At 42.0% G+C, this 21,841-nt stretch overlaps 1 protein-coding gene across 1 annotated transcript in view; it reads left to right on the forward strand.

Annotated features, from left to right (window-relative positions):
- FAM131C (family with sequence similarity 131 member C) overlaps positions 1-21,841 on the forward strand; it is a 1,671,064-nt gene that overhangs the window by 909,412 nt on the left and 739,811 nt on the right. The window lies entirely within an intron of this gene.

Here is a 21,841-nt window from a genome sequence, read left to right on the forward strand (position 1 = left end):
GGAGACCAATTTGTTGTCAGATCTTACCATGGAGAACCTCACAATGTAGGTGCTACAGTCGTCAGCTATACTGGTAAGCACCCGATGCCATACGGTGGCTCTCCTTGTGGGGATGTCACTCCACAGGTTCAGGGCATTGTAGTTAAGGATGTGGAATAACCTTTGGCCAAGTGAGTTTGAGCATGAGTATCCAACACAGTCCGTGGATACTGAAAGTCACCCCACACCATGGTGTTGTGCTGTAGCTTGACAGATACAGATAGATTCAAGTAAGCACAACAGGTGTCCTGATTCATGGAGTTGCCCCTGTAGCTGGCAATGGTTTCATTAGGTGGCTTACCAGCACTGAATAGCACCTGCAGTGTCTCCAGGGAAGCACATTGTTTAACCAATCTGGATGTGTAGCTATCTTTAATGACTATGGATACACCACCTGCATTTCCTGGCAAACTTTAAGTATGAGTTCTGAACATGTGGAAGGACGTGTAACTGGGAATGGCTGTGGTGCTGTCCACAGCTTTGAACCAGGTGTGTGTGACTGCACAAATGTCTGCATCTCCCAAGGTGGGGACACCTTCCAGTGAGTGGAGTTTAGTGTTGCCATTCCTACCATGTACCAGCATAACCATGATGTTGTTTGAGGATGATGTTTCCTTTATGGAATGTTTTCCTACAAGACATTGCCTATAATATGCACTATGGTGATGTTAGCAGCCATGGCCACTACAAAAACTCCCAGGGGGTAGTAGATGAACACCATCTGTGGCAAAGCACCGAGCTCTATTGAGGAAGTCATCCCTGGCTGACATTTACTGGGTCCCCTTAAAATGACACCACACGATAAGCCAGTTATTGACTTCAGTCATTTTCCATGTGTATTGAGACATCATCCTAGGTGAAGGTGTAATGAAACTGAGAGCCATGAGCATACCTGCCAGAAACAGACTCTGTAAGCTCAGTCATGTATCTGCATACAGTCCATTGAGGTATGTCTCAAGTTGTACACACTAACAGGAACTATGATGTCATCATAATGCCACCTGATGTTGAGAAACCTGAGTGGTTGTGTGACGTGGCATATCCTGGCACCTCACAGACAGCTAACTGTGACCTTCCCCATGTGTAGCCTGGTGAGAGGGACATCAATGTGTCACATGATGTAATCACCTGTGAATAATAGAGTTGAGTTTGTGTTTTACCTCAGGTGCTTGACCAGTGAGACAGTGGTGCACGTGCTATTATGTGTACTGTGTACGGCAGAAGTATGGGTATGTGTACTGAGCTTGCAATTGGGTTTATGAGGTGTCTGTCCTTTGTGTATGTGTCTGGTAAGGAGCTCTACACATGCGGTTGTGTGTGATGTGGGTGTGGGTGGAGTACATGGTGAGGTGTGTATGTTGTCAAACTGCTGATTGTCATATGTACTGACTGGTGTGTGAGGCAGCATGAATTCAAGGTTTGTTATATAGTCACATCTCTCACATATTTTGTTTGTGTGGCATAGCAGTATAGGGGCAGGGACACTGTCCACATCTGAACATCAGTCAGTGATAATGCCATTAGCAATACAGTCTTGCTTGTGTGTACATCACAGCAAGCCTTCATTAAGAAGTGGCCTGACAGATGTTGAACTGTAACATGTTATCACCCTTATGTAGTTCTCCTAATGTAACACAGCACCTGACAGTGCACCATACCATAGCTGAAGTGAGTACAATGCTTTGCCAGGTATGTGGCCCTTGGACTAACCATAATCCCATGGTTAGGCATGGTTGCAATAGCATACCTACAAATGTAACAATATACCACTCCAGCAAAGTTAGGATCATGCTGCTATACCCTTGGGGTTGACAGCCTCAAACACACTATCTGTAGGCACTCCTTGCAGTGAAGATGTGGATGTCCATGCAAGCACATAGAACTTGTTCAACTCTGCAGTCATTACTCTGGCCTTGCTAGTCTACACTGCCTGTCAAGCAACCAGACAGCACACTGGATGTTGTTTGACATTTTATGGGAACACAGGCATGTGTTCCAGTTAATAAATGCACAGTTTGACATACTTAGGACATGTGTGGGCGCACACACTTTGGCATAAGGTGACCACTCCTCTGCAGTACACCTCAGATCCATGGCATGCAGACATGCACCATGAAGCTGTTGAAGGTCAGGCTGCATGAATAGCTGTAATATTGTCATGTAACAGGGATCATTGCTACTGTGGTGCTTGTTCAAGCAACCTTGAATGTCTGTGTCACCGGACATTGAACATCATATTGTGACACTTCAGTTGTGCTCCGACTCACCATCTGCTCATTGCCCTACTGAAATCCTAAGAACCTTAGAATACAAGGCATAATACCTGCCAAACTGTAATGATTGCTCTGATTGCTACTCAAGACATCTACCTGGAAAAGGATATGTCAGACCTACACAGTCTTGCATGATGTGGGACAACTATGTGATGAATAAACAGGCTGTGGCCTGCTCCCCATGTGGGATTTGGTACTAATGTTTTGCTTCTGGTGAGAGACAAAGTTTAAGAAGTTGGCATCCCAAGAGAGAGTGGTTGTGTTGAGACCAGCAGTTGTAGTAGGCAGCGGCATCAATTCAGGGGAGTCCCCACTTGTCCGCATTCTTCACAAGATAATTGTCTCATCTCAGTACACACTGCTTGAGTGGTGTGCAACTGCAGAATAACTGTGGAAACACACTCTCCTTAACTTTCTCAGGGTGTATGCATGATTTTCCCCACCCACTGCTTGCCTATGCTCTATACAGACACAGACATGTTGGATGACTACCTTCTTGGAAACCATGATGGAATTAACTTCAATACTTCATTGCACACAGGGCAAGTAGCATGCAGATGCAAGTAGTGTCCTGGATGTCTCAGTAGTGTTATAGTTAAAGCCATGAAAAGACATATCATGGAAAAGATCATTAACACTGTAGTAAACCTGCAGACACTGTCCAAACCCAGTGTGTTTTGTTCAAGATCAGATCATGCCTACCCCATGGGTTGCACCTCAATGATTGTTACAGTATGTAATGGATGAAGGGAAAATGACTCACCGCACCTACCATGGCCTGAGAAGGCATTTGATAAGATTAGCTCATCAGGCATTGGGGACACAATGGAGAGGTTATTTACAAACTTGTATGTCAGCCATTGGATAGCCAAGTGTCTGACATGCATTAGCTGGGAAGATAGGATTATGTAGGCCAGTGCTACAATGAGGCCAATCACCAGTGGACTACCCCAGACATCATTCCTGAGAATACTCCTAGCCATTCCCTTCTGTGCAGTCATGGCCACTGTCAGTGACCTCAGACTGACTACATTTGTAGATGATTGCAAATAAGGAGCTATCACTGAATCCTACACAGAATTAACAGTTATCCAGGATGGGCTGACACACACACTCAGGTTTTGTCAGAGCCACTGACAAGTACTACATGACAAGAAATGTACACTACTATACTTTTTTACAGTCATTCACCCTCTGGAAAATATCCCATTGTCCGCACACCTCCAACAGATGATCCATTAGTCAGGGACTTATGGACACAGAGAGTGATCTAGCCTTTCACTTTCACTGGTTGGTAAAATGTGGGGCTCCGTGCACTGTTGCACAACCTATAGAGACAGGTATGGCATATAAATCCCAGAATGTCATTGTTACACTGTATGTGGCACTCATCACACCTGTCAGTGAGCACAACACCACCTTGATATGTAAGTACACAGGCATATCTGACTCCTGTAACAGCCAGAAGCATACCACATAGGTTCATAGGTTCATACTAGGCTATCTGCCCTAGGGCATTTATAAGCCTAGCCAGAATGTGTTTGGCTTTCGCCACCCATTTTAAATTTATTTTGCTATGCCCTTTTTCGAGGTTAGTATACTGTGCCTCTGTCTAACAGTGACACAGAAGTGATACCTGGGGTAAACCTACGATCTCCCATCCACTCATCAAGATTCCTCTTGAAGAGAGTCAATGAGGGACTCTGCCTAACCTGGACTGGGATTTTATTCCAGAGTGAAGGGAGCCTCTGGGTTATGAATCTGTCCCTCCAGCATGTCCTATTTATTTCAGTGCTGAGGTTCAAGTCTCTCAAGCGCATGGCTCGATGGGATTTGGATTTTCTGAGGTGCAGCATGTCCATTAATTCCGGTTTGGACATGGCTTTATACGTCAGGCACAGATCGCCTCTGAACAGGCGGTATGCCACTGAGTAGAGCTGGAGTTTCTTTAACCGGGCAGCATATGGCATCTGTTTGAGCCCTTTGATCCTCTTGGTGAGGTACTTTTGGGGTCTTTCCAGTTGCTGCAGGTGTCTGGTAAGGTACATCCCAAAAGGGGCATTGTACTCAACTATGGGCCTGATGAGGGATGAGTAAAGAGGCACGATGACCTCCCCTGATCTAGATGTGAATCTCTTCATGATTAGGTGGGCTATATAAAATGTTTTTCTAACCACTTTGGCCACGTGGTTGTCAAATGAGAGATTGCTATCAACTTGGGTCCCCAGGTCCCTAATTACTTCTTCTGTACTTAATGGATTACCACCTATGTGGTAATTTGTGGGCACTTTGTTTTTACCAAAGGGGATGACTATACACTTTTTGGCATTTAGCTTGAGGCCATGGCTCTGGCACCAGTTGTCTGTTTCTATGAGGCCCTTTTGGAGGATGCGTGTGTCGGCTGGAGAGTCTATTATGGTGCCCAGTTTGCAGTCATCTGTGAACTTGGTCAGCCACAGTCCTTCCGTGTTGGCCTGTACCTCCGAGAAATATAAACCGAACAAGAGAGGTCCCAAGACTGAGCCTTGTGGGACACCACTTGTAACTGGTTTGGAGTCTGACATGGCTGCAGCAATTCTAACCATGTGGGTTCTGTCCTTGAGCCAGTTTGCAATCCATCTAGTGACATAGGGGTTTATATTTAAGCTGGTGAGCTTATCTATAATACCCGAGTGGGGTATTGTATCGAAGGCTTTTGCGAGGTCCAGGTAGGCTGTGTGGACCACCTTCCCCTCGTCAATGGCCTTGGTGACTGTTTCAAAGAAATCAACCAGGTTTAAGAGGCAGGATCTGCCCTTAACAAAGCCGAACTGGGTAGGATCCAGTGTCTGTAGTTCCCCAATATCTTTATTTATGAGGTCCATGATGATCCTTTCCATAGCTTTGCAGACCAAGCTAGTCAGGATTATGGGGCGATAGTTTCCAGGATCCGTTGAGGCACCACCTTTATGGAGAGGGACCACTGTTGCTGTAAGACATTCTTTGGGCACATATCCTGTAGGAAGGCTGAGATTGAACAGTAGTTTTATGTTTGGGTTTAGCTCTTCTTGGAGTTCATGTAGGATGCAGCCCAGGACACTGTCTGGTCCCATTGATGCTGTGTTTTTTGCTTTGGAGAGGGTGGCTCTTACCTGAGCATCTGAGATGTCAGGGGTCAGCACTCTGCTGGGATAGATATTTGCCCTTTTGGTGGGGAGGGGGGGAGAAGTTTGTGCTGAACCTGTCAGCTAGGATGTTGGCAATGTCTGTGGGTTCAGTGTATTTTTTGTCATTTTGGACTAATTCTGAGCATATCTGGTAATTACCACCCAGGTTCCTAACATAACTAAAGAAAGCCTTGTGATTATCCTTAGTGTCCTGTGCAATTTTTCTCTCAAAGCTGGCCTTAGACAATTTTATGAGTGCCCGTAGTTTTTGCTAATACTGATCAATGATGCCTTCCTTTTTGGGATTTTGCTCTATCATTTAGTAGCTTCCTCCTTCTATTGTATAGTTTGTTTATGGCTGGGGTCCACCAGACAGGACGTCTGTCTTTGGAGGATTGGGTCTTGGTTTTATTTGGGATCGCATGATCCATGCATTCCTGAAGGTGTTCATAGAATGCATTTATAAAGGATTCTGCGGTCTGGGCATATTTTCCATAGGCCTGGGGGCATTGAAGGATCCCACCTCGGTTTTGAGGAGTGTGAAATTTGCTATAGCATTGTTTTTCACTGTGGTTTTGTGGGCAGGGGGTGGGGTTGGGATGTGAATATCCAGTGAGATTAGTTTATGGTCTGATCTTACCAGTGAGGGATACACTTCTGGTCTGGAGCATAGAGTCCCCATGTTGGTGATAATCAGGTCCAGTATGTTTTCCCCTCTTGTGGGAGTGGTAACAAGTTGTTCCATAGCATTTGAGTTTAAAAATTCTAGGAACCTTTGGGCTAGGGTGTTGGAGCTAGAGTAATGCTCCCAGTCTATGTTTGGGTAGTTGAAGTCGCCCAGTATAATGGTGTTTGGAGAGACCTTCATATTTTCCAGTGTTCTCAGAAAGGCCGAGTGGAGTTCCTGGGTTTGGGAGGGTGGTCTGTAGCAGGCTATAAACTGGAAGGCAGTTTTACCCACTGTTAGTTGCACATGGATAGTCTCTGATGCTTCGTACTTTGCCATCAACCTGGAGGTGTGGGTATCTTTGATGAATATCGATACTCCCCCTCCTTTTGTGGTTCGGTCCAAGTTTTGGGGCCGAAAAGCATGGTATGCGGTATAACCTGGTAGTGCTGGGGTGCTCTCGGGAGCCCTGAACCAGGTTTCTGTTACTGCAAAGATATCGATGTTCTCCATGCTAAGGAGAGTTTCGAGTGCGTGCATCTTGAAGTTTAGACTTCTGGCGTTGAGTAGCATTACTCTTAGTTTCTTATCCTTTGTGATACCTATGGAGGTGGGTTTGTCTTTTGAGCCTTGCCTAAAAAAGGCACTATGGGGGTAGCAAGAGCCTTTGCCAATATCCGAAAGCCCAGGGGTGACAGGTGCAAGCCGTCCCTAGCGAAGCATCGTGGCTTGTCGAGCATATCATCCCAAGCTGACAGGCATTGGATCCCCTTTGAATGACACCAGTACTTAAGCCAATTGTTGAAATTGATCATCTTGTCTTCATATTGTGGCATCATTCTTGGTGAGGGTAAGATTACTCAAGGTCAGGGTCGTACCGGCCTGGGCTACATGCTCAGAGAGCTCCTTTATGTCTCTTTTCATGTAGTCCAGGGAGGTACGTCTCAGGTCATTCACATCAGCATGGACAATGACTGAGTCATATTTGTACTTGCCTTGGAGTGACCTGAGTGCTTGTGTAATGTAGCGGATCCTAGCGCCTGACAGGCTGCTCACCGTGACCCTCTCCTTGTTCAGCCTGGTGAGTGGGACGTCAGTGTGCCTGACAGAGTCACTTATTACAAGTGTATCAGGTGTGTTGTTTAGTCTTAAGGGCTGTGACTGTTCGGCACACTGGCTTTGTGAGATATGTGTTGCACGTGTTTTGTTTTGGGGTAGAGGTTGCTTGGGTGTCTGCTTTGGAGGTCTCTGCTGCTTAGACAGATCTTTATTTAGAGCCTCAGAGTATGTTTTCGTGTGATTATGTGTTTGGTTTGCTGTCGTGGTAGGTCTATGTGAGACTGGAATTGTAGTGAGTGTGGTTTCCTTCTCCTCCTGACTGGTTATGCCAGTACTGAGTTGAGAGAGCTTAGCCTCCAGTTTGGCTATATGGTTGCATCTCTCACATGTGTTGGAATTTGTTGGGAGGAGGAGAGGATTGTCTGTGTACATGAGGCAGTTGTAACATTGCCTCAAGATTCCCAGATTCACCAGCTGGACCGGAGAGGAGATTGACAACTGACCTTTGGACATGCTAGAATAATATTGGGAATTCCTTAATAATTGAAAACAAGGGCCAGTGGGGATTGAGGGTGTAGTGCTTTTAATTTTTAGTGCTGACTTATATAATTGCTTTAGTGAGCAAGTGCCAGGTAACTTAAGTGCAATGTGTTACAGGTCACTTAAATGCAAAAACGACAAACAGTAACTTTCTTTCAAGTGAAACAAGGAAATAAGTACAGTAAGCAATGCAGATATCACTAGTGATCCACAGAAGCGCTGAGAAGCCGCGTATTAGGTGGAATTAGCGTTCCAGGCAAATAACAAGCAAACAAACAACAAGCATATAAACAAAGCTAGATTCAGCAGGCCTGGATCTAGCCTATGCTACAACAAATAAGGTGTACCAATTTCAGTAAGATGCAGTTCAAATATTCAGGCACTATAAACCTTTAACCAGAAATTCCCAGCTCAGAAGGGCAGAGTCCAGCCTCTTCTCCCACAAGACTGCAGACCACGAACCTTCTTAATGTAAAATAACTGGCCTGAAGCCCAAGTGCTTAAACCAGAACTAATACACTTTAAGAATAACAGACACTGGGCTCTCAATCAGCAGTTCCCAACTTAGAAGGATGAAAGCTACCTGTCCTGCCACCACAGTGCATGCCACAAACCTTCCTAATGTAAAACAACTGGTCTGATGCCCAAGTGCTTAATCCAAAAGACTTAGAATGATAGCTACACTTTAATCAAGTTACTACCAAGCAATAATAAATACAATTGAATACTTTAGAGAATGCCTGGATTAGTGCTCAAGTTACACAAACAAAGCTAGATCCAGCAGGCCCGAATCCAGTCTATGCCACACCAAACAAGGCGCACCAACTTCAGTAAGAAGCAGTTCAGATATGCATGCACTATAAGCCTTTAACCAGAAATTCCCAGCTCAGAAGGGCAGAGTCCAGCCTCTCCTCCCACAAGAGTGCAGACCACGAACCCTCTTAATGTAAAATAACTGGCCTGAAAGCCCAAGTGCTTAAACCAGAATTAATACACTTTTAGAATAACAGACACTAAGCCCTCAATCAGCAGTTCCCAACCTAGAAGGATGTAAGCTACCTGTTCTGCCACTACAGTGCAGACCACAAACCCTCTCAGTGCAAAACAACTGGTCCGAAGCCCAAGTGTTTAAACCAAAAGGCTTAGAATGAGTTACACCAAGCAGTAATAAATACAATTGAGTACTTTTAAGATGATGCAAAAGTAAAATAAAGTAGGTAGAAACACAAGTACAGTAAAAGCAGATGAAATTTTTTTTTTTTTTTAACCCAATACACAGTGCACATAACATGCTCAATGCAGACTGTGTCAAGGCCGTAACTGTGTATTCAGTCTCCTACATTATTTAGCGGGAAGGTGCATGGTTGCCATACAGGGAGGTCTCATATCCCACTGTGTACCATCTGCACATCCAAGACAGGACTAGCAAGAGAAGCACCTGTCCTACACAGCTGCACATTGACTGTGGTATAAATAGGACATGCTGGAGAGACAGGTATGTAACCCTGAGACTACACACTACATGTAACAGGCTCCCCATCGATGTCAAGCACAGTGCTACTGTAATGCACATCATGTGCAAGTTGCACAATGGGATGCAGAATAAGGCAATCATAACTGGTTTTGGATAAATGTCTGTAATGGACAAAGGGAAATTATAGATAGTTCATCTCTTATGCCACAGCTTGTAGATATGTCAGCTCCCAAAACCCTGTTTACACTTATCAAGGGTACCACACTGTTTCAGAGATTATGGATGCAGGAGTATGCTGCCTGAAGCCATTGTTCATGTTAGCCTGTGATACGCATATGAACCTATGGAGCCATGCACCTATAATGCTTTACCTTTGTGAAGACATTTTGCTTCTGTACTGACATTACATCCTGTGCTCTGATGTTTATCGGTTTATTGTACCTCTGTACCCATAGGTGTATTCTACACAATCCTGAAACTGAAACATAAACAGTTCTATGAGACACCTTTTATTGTGTAAGTATACAGCCATTACAACATCATCCAACTTAATGTACACAAAATAATGCAGTTTACTCATTATATCTGGCAGCAGACAATATATGTCAGTGACCAGTACAAGTGGCATGTCAAAAGCAACAATGAATTAAACAAATACATAGTAATTTAGGCAGTCACCTTGTGCATCAAACACGTAGCTTCATTTCCCTGCATCAATGACAAGGATGACAAGGATGTGGAAAAGGTATCATCACTTGCACAGAGTGTTGTCTGGTGGTGCAGGAGGCCTAGGCTGACCCAATAGGTGGCAAGAGTGTGTGTGAGTTAGGAAGGGAAGCAGGCAAGATGGACCATGGAATGTGCTGTGTATGTCTGCAGGTGACCTGACTGTGACAGTAGTGTGTGAGTGTCTGTGTAAACACAGTCAAGCTGAGTGCTAGCCCTACATGCTTGTATATTGGACAACTTTGAACCATGCATGTCACAGCTAACAATTTGCCATTTCCACCCCTGAATATGGGAACTGGCTCTGCCAGGAGTTACACTGGCACCTCCATGCCCATGGTCATAAGCGGCACTACTACCTGAGGACAACTGCTGTTTTCTGGGACTGTGTCTTCCACAGGAATGCCCAGGACCATGAGCCCATGGCCTGCCACATCTTGACAGCACACTTGCCTCTGAGGTGGTGGATGTACTGCCACTACAGGTGCATAATTCAGCACAGCCATGTGAACTCTCAGCAGATGTAGTTGCTGACCTACGTCCATGAGTCCGTCCCTCAACTCCAACCAGACATTCCATCACAGACAATGACCATTCCAAGGCAGATATTCTGCGATCTCTCTTAGACCAATGTCTTTTCACTGCATCAGTCAACTGATCCAGGGTATCAGCAATGGGGTGGAGGCAGTCACGGATGTCAAACTGGGCAGCATCCATAACCTTGAGTATTTGTCTGGAGTTCCTTTCGGAATGTGCTTGTGCCTCCATGACAGACTTAAACATGTGCTGAGTGACATGTGATGGGACACCTGTAACAGGCGGTAGAACTACAGCAGGCCTACTATGAGCACCCCTATAAATCCACCTGTATAGGACCTTGGCATCTCTTTGGCTACAGCCAGTATCAACAGTCGCTGCAGCTATAGTAGTCACACTTTCCTGTTCAATGTTCCCACCCCCTGACTGTCCAATATCTGTGGCCTCCGGGATTGGGTATGCATAGACAGGTCTACTTCATAACAATGAAATTTCATAATGTTGAATTTCATAACACTGAGACCATAACATCAAAAATTCAAAACACTGAACACCCAAAACATTGAAAACTCAGAACATTGAAAGTGTGCTTCAAAATACTGAAAACTACCTTCCACAAGTAAATAAGATCCCCTAGACCTACAACAACACCTAACTAACAAACACACTTTCTACTATGTTTCTGCAGGGAGGCATGCCCCCCTGCAGCATCCCCCCATAAATTAAATATACCAACTCCAAGATCCCACTACAATGGAAAAAGTTAATTTCCTAACCCTGACACACTGAATGCTACAGTACTACAATGCTGATCCAATTAAGCATACCTGGATGCTCTGCTTGCGTGGAAATGGTGGCACCCACATCCATGGCATACCATGTGATGGATGCCTGGGAGTTGTCCTGTGTTCCTATATTTGCCAGGAATTCATCAGTGGCTGACAGTGGTTGTTCTGCTGCAGGCCCTCCACTGGTGACACCACAATCCCTGGCCATGTCTGCTGCTCTTCTACATATGGTGTTGAGCATATCAGTGGCACAGTGTTGCACCTGGTCATATGTCTTGCACTGGTGACTGATAGCATTGACATTGCACACCAATTCAGCCCACAGTGCTGCCTGCTCTTCCCTGTTTTTCTTCCCCCTGGACAGCAGGAATTGGTGGTGTTGATGCAAGGCAACCAGGCTAGTGTCATTCTCTGCCTCTGTAAAAGGACCCCAGCATCATGTATACATAGTTCCTGAAAGACAACAAAGTAAGAACTCATGTCAGGATCACATGTATGGGAGTATAGTATGTAGAGATACAGCAATAACAGATGGCTACCACTAGTCGCTGCTTGGTTACACATCTCATATTCAACACCATGCAGACATAGTGAGGGTGTGGATGCATGTAGGATAGTGGCAGTAGGCATCTATTCCTGCTTGTGCCATGACAGATAATGTTGCATGATCACACAAGCAACACAGCAGCCTATTAAGTTGTGGCCCAGAGGTGTAAACCCCCCTTATAATATTTAAAACCAACAGTGCCACACAAATAGCAGTGTAGCATTACCACTGCTGTCAACAGGAAATTTCCAGGAGACCTGTGTACCTATTTAACACAGAGCATTCTACCTGCGCTATAATCTGGTTCCTCTGTAGGTGTACCACATGTGCAAATCAATGACATCTCATCAGTACAGTTCCAGGGAAGGCTTACTGTTGTAATCCCCTTTCCCCTAAGTATACTGAAACATATGCATCATGTTGGAGACAGAATGGTTACATACCAGATGAAGTACAGCACTCTTCTGTTGAATGGTACAGATATATACATGTGCCAATGAGGTGACCATGCAAAGTAACTCTCATACATAATGTGTCCCCTAGCTAGCTGTTTGTCTTTTTAACATGGTTCTGTATTAGAAAGTGATTGCCTCTGAACCAATCTATGCTTCTGAAATGCTAAATGCAGCAAACACAGCTGATTTGCAGTATAATCAGCCAATCTCATGCAACCACTGAACAAGATATAAGGTCTCAATGTAGATTACAATCCCTTTCTCATATGTTGGCTTGGAAAATAGTGGGGGACAGATACTATGTCATGGCAGAGAGAATGTCTACAGCAACTACTATTAACATACAAATGTGTGTGCTACAGGCTGAAGCTAAAGGTGATGCTGCATGCAATAGGCTTAGGCAGAAAGGGTGAACACTTTGCAGGGCAACAAGCTTTAAGAGTAAGTGTGGGACCTGTGGCAGCCATGTTGTATAGGCAGAACCAGACTGAGAGTACCCACCCCACTGGGAAGTAAGGTAGGTGTGTCAGGTAGTTCTGTAAGCAAACGGTATCAGTAACACAATGCAAAGCAAAATGCTTCCTATATCCTAGAAAAAAGATAGGTGTACATTAACCATGATATCACACAGTTGGACAACTGCCAAGTCATGTGTTATGTCATGTTAGCCCCCTGTTGACTGTGTGCTGGCACCCCTTGCATCTAGCTTAACCTCCATATATGTATGTTACATTGTGGACTGCAGTGTGATATTACTGGGCCACAATTTCAGTACACACTTCAACAGCCTCTGTAAATTCAGGCTACTGCATTATCTGATATTCTCTGCACTTTATAGTGTGTACTAGGAGCAGGTGAGACCGGTCCTATCTGTAGGCCTTTACCCTCTATTAAACAGATGCAGGCATTCCAACTGTACTGCTTTGAGTTGATAAATAGGTGATAAGACAGGCATACATATCATACTTTATAATATTATTGGCCACATACAAGTATTTTCATTGGCACACGCAGCTGTACTTGAACCCAGGACCATCTGTACCAAATTGTAACGTCTTTAATGGATTTTACTGATTGAGCTACAGAGTCACTATCGGAGTTGATGAATTTTTACATGTTGTAGTTAACATTCCACTGTTATCTGCTGTTAAATACCACACTTACATCTATTATTATGTGTATAGCTTTAGAGTGCTGTATTTGCGTACCAGAGTCCCAGTTAAAATCCTATTTTCCATTAAAGTTTTATCAAGTGTGTTCTGACATGTTGTAGATATAAAAAATGTATATGTACACAAACGCTAAAATTCAAGCACAGGATGTTCCCAATAAGTTCCAAGTAGGTGACCCAGTATACTATAAATCACTTTATTATAAAAACAAAACGATTTAGTGCTTTCATCCACTCACAGTGTGGACTTCATCAGAATAATAAATAATTACAAAAGACTGTTTAAATATCAATTCATTTTGGCACCAATGGGTTTAACCAATCAAGATCATTAAAACTTTTAAAGTGATACTTAACCTTTTTATCACTTGTGCAATATACAATATAAAAATTCTTAAAAAACTCATTGCAACTATTGATACAGTACATAAAATTACACTAAGTAAAATACCTTTGTTCCCCCCATGCACCCCAGTATAGCTACATATGAGAAGGTAGTTACCAAAGAAATATTTAAATTACAGGTGAACATTCAGGGTAACAGGTTTAGAAGCAATTTAGCTTATGAGGAAACAATAAAATTAAAACAGTTGAAATCTGATTGCAATATAAGGATTATGAAGCCCGACAAGGGTGGAGGAGTTGTAATACATGACTCTTTGGAATGCATTAATAAGATGTATGAGATATTACAACAGTCAGGAAACTATGAAATTGTATCTATCAATGAAATACACATTGCATATAGACGCATAGATATGTATTTGGAGGAATATCTACTTGATAACAGGGTGACTCCAGATGTGTATAATTTTATAAAGGTAGATTTTCCTAAATTAGCAACAATAGTAGGTATCCCAAAGGTTCACAAGGACATTAGTAACCCCCCCATTTAGACCCTTTATATCGGGCAGTCATTCCAAGACCTTCCCCATTGGGGTAGCTATAGACCATTGGTTGAAGCATATATATGATAAAGTACCTCACATTTTAAAAGATTTGTGGGACTTTTTAAGTAGACTGACAACTAATCTATGGAAACAGGATTTGACTTTGATCACAATAGATGTAGTGGATATCGTCTCATGTATTCCAAAACAGGAAGGCTTTGATGGATTCTGCAATAGTATTAGAAAACATGTGGGTATAGAATGGGACAAAACTAGGCTTATTGTGGATTGCATGACCTTAGTGTTGGAGAATAATTTTATATTCTATGAAGGTGAACACTATAGGCAGACTAGAGGTGTGGCCATGGGGGTGGCATGCACCCCTATATTTGCTACCCTTGTAATATTGGATTGGGAAGAAAACCATCTATTTAATAGTGATTATTATAACAGCATCAGATTATATACAAGGTTTTTGGATGATATTTTTTATCATTTGAGATGGCCCCCTAGAGTTGATAGAGCAATTTATTGGATACTTAAACAGCACTAGTGTCTTTTTGAAATTCACAGATAGCGTTAACACTGAAGGCATAGCTTACTTAGACACTTACATAGTCAATACCCCCACTGGTTTCAAATCCCGTATTTACAGGAAGGATACCTTTAGTAATAATTATTTAGAATACAGAAGCAATCATCCTAGGAAACAAATGTGGAATATAATTAAAGGGCAGTGTATTAGAGCTGCCAGGATGACATCATGTTATGATGATATGGTACAGGAAATGCATAACATTGGCTTCCTATTTGAAGAAAGCGGTTGTCCTAGGGGTTTGATAGATGATGTTATGAGGTTTGTTACAAAAGAATGGGGTAATAAATATAAACCTATATTAGGGACTGGAATTATGCAAGTCAAACCAATTATGGAACATAATAATGATTCAAAATATAGTCGAGCATGTATATTAGAATATGGTCCCCATGTAGACAAAGTCAAACATCTGATTTGTGACAACTGGAATATTCTGAAGGCAGGCATAGATATTAATCAAGTTATAGAAGAGACACCTACTTTTGTGTATAAGATGGCGGGAATTTAAAAAAGTAATTTTGAGAACAACAATGAATATAAGAGAAAGCACAATAGGATAGGACATACTAGAAAGTGTGGAAATTGCAAACAATGCAGTTCCATACTTGAAGTTGATAGTGATATTTTGGAAAATGTTAACAAGACAAAGGTTATGTTTAAACAGGGTAATTGTAATACTAAACATGTGGTATACATGGCTAAATGTACAGAGTGTCCAGGGTGTTATGTAGGCAAAATTGATAGATGTTTCAAGAATAGAATTTATGATCGCTTATATAATATCCAGAAAAAAGACAACAATAATGCCCTACATAGACATATAGAGTGTAAAGGGGAAAATCACAATTTCAAGTTTGGTATATTGGAGATAGTTAGTATGAATCCAAGGGGAGGGAATATCAAGACTATATAGGGAGAGAAAGAAGTAAAGTGGCAGTTGCTTCTTGATGCCACAACCCCCCCCCCCCCAATTGAATGACAGTATCCCTATTAAACCTGTATTGCAGGCACATTTATGATATAGCAAGTTAAGATTATGAAACAATGACAAAGTACATTACTTATTCTTTTATTCTCTTATTCTTTATTTAGTGTAATTTTATGTACTGTATCAATAGTTGTAATGAGTTTTTAAGAATTTTTATATTGTATATTGCACAACTGATAACAGGGTTAGGTATCACTTTAATGTTTTTAATGATTTTTATTGGTTAAACCCATTGGTGGCAAAATGAATTGATATTTAAACAGTCTTTTGTAATTATTTAGTATTCTGATGAAGTCCACATTGTGAGTGGATGAAAGCACTAAATCGTTATTTATATTCTGATCAAGTCATGCCACATGTCAGGTGATAAACCAGTTGCAGGCAAACTAGGATACTCATACTTGTCAATCCCATAACTCTGACAAAGCAGTGCATAAAAGTTTATAGTTGTCAAGGCAAATGGGGACCAGGTTGAACAAAGGTTATAATGAACTATGTTTGAGTTTACAGGAGGATGAAGCAGTAATGTAGTCTCTTTGATCAATCACAGAAGTGTTAAAAGTGAACCAAATACACAAATGATAGTCATACAGTAAGTAGCAGGTGGTATTACAGAAATCAGCATTAAAACATGAGATGGCCTCCTTTCTCTTTGCCTAAAGACTGTTTTGTGACTGTACATTGTGCCTGATAACCCAATTCTTCCCTCCTTTTTCTCATTCTTCTTTCTGTTCATTGTTTCTCTTTTTCTTTTCGCCATAGCTACCCAAGACTGCTGCCTGCATTTATAAAGTAGCCAATTTCCCCAGGAATCCTGCTGGCTGTAACATCAAACTCTGAACACCCACAACATCTACAGCAAGGTCTGCTCATCAGCAATGTATGTTATATTTCCCTTGATATAAAATCCCAAGGCTATTTTCTATCCAATAATCAGTATCTCTGAAAAGGGAACCTTGGCGTGCACACCGGCAATGGTTAGCTGTTATCTGTCTCCTGTCCCTTTTTCTTATTTACTACACAATTACTGCCTCCTCTCTAGCTGCAAAAATTAAAGTTTTACATAGGACAGAAAAGTGCTACCATACTTAATAGATTTGAGCACTGACCTGTCATCTCTTAGCAAGCTGACAGTTTGTTTTCTGTATTGAGAACCACACTGATAGCTTCTTGGAACTCAGTTGCCTTGTTTCTACCCGCTCACTCTGCTGCACTACCCTACCCTCATTCCCACCCATCCTGACCTCATTTCCTTTATACCTAACCCTCTTTAGTCACACCCTCCAACCACTCCCACTTTTCCCTCCCCCAAGGCCTCCTATTTCTACAACTTCTGTCATTTCTTGTTTTTAACCCTCTTTTTCAAGTTAAGCCAAAACAGCTCTCTTTTTCCCTCTCTCTCCAACATTCTACATAGCATACCCTATGTGTTAATTGCCAATCTGTTACTATATGACTATAGCACATACACAACCCACTTCAGCTTATACCACCATGATACTCCTTTTTCTCACCTCTCCTACTCTTCTTTTACTTTCAGTTATAACTTCCTACAACATCTCACAAACAAATACTCTGCACCTACTCTGATACTCACTTATACAAATCACATAGCCACACCTCTCCCCCTCTGTCTTTAACCACAACACTACCACCCTATTTAAAATAAAAATATTCCTAACACACACACACACACACACACACACACACACACACACACACACACACACACACCCTCTATAAAAATTAAACATCACAGCCTTAGTAAACATTCAACTCCACTTCAGTTACTACACTTGCTACTATCTGGTGATATCCATCCCAACCCTGGTCTCACCCCTAACTTCTCACTCTCCACCTATCCTCTCCCTCCCCCTCTCACCTTTGTAGCAGTATTTACATCTAGCATATCATCCAATTCCTTATCCATTATATCACTAACTATACAAAGTATACTTAACAAAGTCACTCCTCTTCACTCCTGGATCTCCATACACACTCTTGACATCCTTATTCTCTCTGAAACTTGGCTAAAACCACAGATTGACAACCCTGAATTTCTCCCCCCTGGTTACAATATCTTCCAACAGGATTGACTTAAGAAAAAAGGAGGAGGTGTTGCCATTCTGTCTTACAAACACCTCTCTCTCTCTCTCTCTCTCTCTCTCTCCCCTGTTGCTGTCTGTACACTAATTTTCCATCCTGCAGAAATTCTAATTGTCAACTGTAATTTAAACAAACACAAGGGTGGCCATGGGGGTGCAGCGGATAGCGTTGCCACCTCACAGCAAGAGGTTCTCTGGTTTGATCCTCAGCTGGGTTGCCTTCTGTGTGGAGTCTGCATGTCCTCCCTGTGGTCGCGTGGGTTTTCTCCGCATGCTGTGGTTTCCTCCCACATCCCAAAGACATGCTGTAAGTGGATTGGATACTCTAAATTGGCCCTAGGCATGAGTGTGTGCATGTGTGTGCCTTCTGTGGAAGGTTGGGCACCGGGCTGGCAACTCAACACTGTAAAACTCCACTGCCAATCATGAACAGACAGGTGATCCACTGTGGCGAAAAGCCGAAAGAAGAAGAAGAATCTAAACAAACACAAAAAAACTAGCCATTGCTAGTATCTATATTCCCCAGGAAATAATATCCCTACTCTTGAAAATTTTCTTTCCTGGATTTCACAGGCTATCACACATGAGACAGTCATCTTAGGTGATGTCAGTATAGATTGGAATACACTTACCACTGGCTCTCCCCGCTCCTGCATTAACCTATATGGTGTTCTCACAACTAATCACTACCCCCAGTCATTGTCTCAAAAACTCCAGCACTGGCACAACTCTGGACTGGATCTTAACATCCAACCCCAACTTGTACCAAAACTCCACCACCCTAACAGACTCCCTTAGTGACCACCACCCCACCTCAGTTAAAAGACACTCACCCCTATGTAAAAAACTCAACCATATAAAGACCTCCACAAACTCTCAAATTTCAGCATGGATTCCTTTAAACAAATACTATCCTCAATTAACTAGTCATTTCAAAAACTACTACCTTTGGAAGATGCTGTCCTACAATTCAACATCATCTTCCTAAATGCTCTCAACTCCCTAGCACCTTATAGAAAAATCAGATTAAAATCTCACTATGCTCCATGGTCAACACAATCCACTCATACACTAATGGCCAAAAGGATAGTGCATGAAAAAGTTGGAAAAAAGAATAACTCACCTTCTCTCTTTAAATCCTATAGGGAACTCCCCAAAGTGACCAAAAAAACAGGTTATCCTTGATAAGAAGAAGTTTTACTAAAAGCCACTCAATGACCCACACTCCAACCCCAAAACATTCTGACATTCAGTAAACCATCTACTGCATCCAGGTAGCCCTTCATCACCAAACCCCTGCCCCAACAGCTCCTCCCTTGAAACAGCCACTTTCCTCAATTCCTTCTTTATTGAATCCATCCAAAAACTAACCAAACAAGAAATGAATATCCCCCCCTGTACCCTCACAACTTCACTTCCTCCTTCTTTCTCACTTACAGCTGGTCCTACTAATTACATTAGGTCACTCCTTGATAAACTAAAGCCGTACTCACCAACAGCTGACAGTCTGCCCCCCCCCATATTTCTCAAACATGCTGCTAATTCAATTGCTTACCCCATCTCCATACATATAAACAGATCCATCAAGGAAAATACAGTCCCCAAGATTTGGAAAAAATTCTATGTATTACCTCTTCACAAAAGTGGCAATTCCACTGACCCATCAAATTTCAGACCTATTGCCATACTGATTACTCTCTCCAAAATACTCAAAACGTGTGCCCACAAACAGCTCTTCAGTCATCTCTCACATGAAAATCTCCTAACCCCTACCCAGCATGAATTTCTCCCTCATCACAGCACATCTACTGCAATAATATTTTTTACCCATACTATCGCCAAAGCTCTTGATAAAAATAAATCAGTCTCCTGATTATTACTCAACCTCTCCAAGGCCTTTGATATCGTCTCCCATCCACTACTGCTTTCCAAACTCTCTAACATAAACCTCTCAGGCTCTACTATAAACTGGCTAAGTAACTATGTCTCAAATAGATTGGAATCTGTCAAATGGCTATCATCCTTTTCTCTCTTCCTGACTATAAAACTGAGGTTCCTCAAGGCTCAATTCTTGGTCCCCTTCTCTTCAACATCTTTACTAACTCCCTATTCACCTCATGCCCCCTCTCTACTGTTATCCGATATCCTTATGACTCAACCATTATCTTCTGCTCAGACAATTTTGACAAACTACACACTATCACTCAACAATTTCTACACTCTGTTGAAAAATGGCTAACATCAAACCAACTTCTGCTTAACCCTAAGAAAACCAAACTCCTCCTTTTTCTCTCAAAACACTTGAACCTCTAAAATTCAATTTCACTGTCACATCACTAAACAACACTACCATTACTTTCAAAACTCACATTATGACCAACTCAAATTCAACCTCCATTTTCAAGAAAACATTAAAAAAAAACCACCAGAAATTAGGACTACTATATCGACATAAAATTCCTATCAGAAAAAAAAAATCAAACCAACCCTTGCTCTGGCTTTCCTGCTACCCACTCTAGTCTATACTGGCCCCATACTCACCAAACTTCAATCCAGCCTTATATTTAAACTGGAGTTCACATACAACAAAGTTGCTAGATTTGATGCTAGCATGCCCTATCAATCTCACTACTGTCTAGCTCTAAAAAGCCTCCAGTGGCTAGAGTTCCACCATCAGCTCCTTTTACCAAAGGTGTACCTAACTCATTCCATTCTGAACTACCCCTCCTCTTGTCCAGCTCTCTCCTCTCTGATATCTTACTATACTCCAAATCGAGCTCTACAAAGCTCATAACAGAACCTACTCGAGGCGTACATGCCAAAGAAGAACATTGACAAACTCCTATATAGCCAGTCCTTAGCGCACACTTGGAACAAATTACCTCCACACTTACATTCCATTACCAACACTAATTTAAAAAAAAAAACTCATGGTCTTGTACATGCCATAATCCCACCTACCCCCCCCCCCACTAATCTATCTTTTCCACTCCCCAATCTTCTTTATACACTAAACTATTTCTGTAATTTCACTTCCTATATTTCACAGGTATCTTTCCTCTCACTGTTGAATATTGCTGTGTACAGTAAACTCTCAATCAATCAGAACTGTCAAGCAACCAGAATTGAAGAAAAACACTACAATTTCCATGTGTTGCACTTTCTGCCCCCCCCCCACAGAAACATAACTTATGTTTTTAGAGATTTAGAGTTTTAAAAAGGAAGATAGGAATTCCCTCTCTCCCCAACCTAAGAACAAGTCAAACCAAACACATAGTATAGGGTACAGTGTTAGTCAGGCCTATTTTTAATAGTAACTCTCAAGCAACCAGGAACTACAGTTATCCAGCATCTACCAATCCCATTGGTGCCAGTTAACTGAGAGTTTACTGTACTTCTTTGTGTATATTTTTTTCATGCTGAAGACTTCATTGCTGATTATTTCTGTATATACTATTTTTTGCTGTATTTACCTATTAATTTCACTGTTGAATATTATTGCATACTCCTTTGTATATAGTTTTTGTTTTACACTGAAAAACATCATTGCTGACTATTTTTGTCTATACTATTTTTGATGTGTTCACCTATTCTATATGCACTCATTGAAAATAGTGTCTGTCTGGACTTGTATTTATCCATGATTATTAACCTAACTATACTCTACTGCATGTTCATACTAAGTTGTATACTGTAATATTTGAGTAACTCGAGAGCTTTTCTCCTCAGGCCTCTGCTGAAAAAGGTCTTTCAGCCCAGTTGAACTAACCCAGTCAATAAATGTGAAAATTAAATAAAAAAAGATGTTCAGCTAAACACTGATTACATGACATGCACT

This window comes from Protopterus annectens, chromosome 8.part0 (genome assembly GCF_019279795.1).
Source record: "Protopterus annectens isolate FY-2018-M chromosome 8.part0, PAN1.0, whole genome shotgun sequence".
In the NCBI taxonomy this organism is placed as follows: domain Eukaryota; kingdom Metazoa; phylum Chordata; order Ceratodontiformes; family Protopteridae; genus Protopterus; species Protopterus annectens.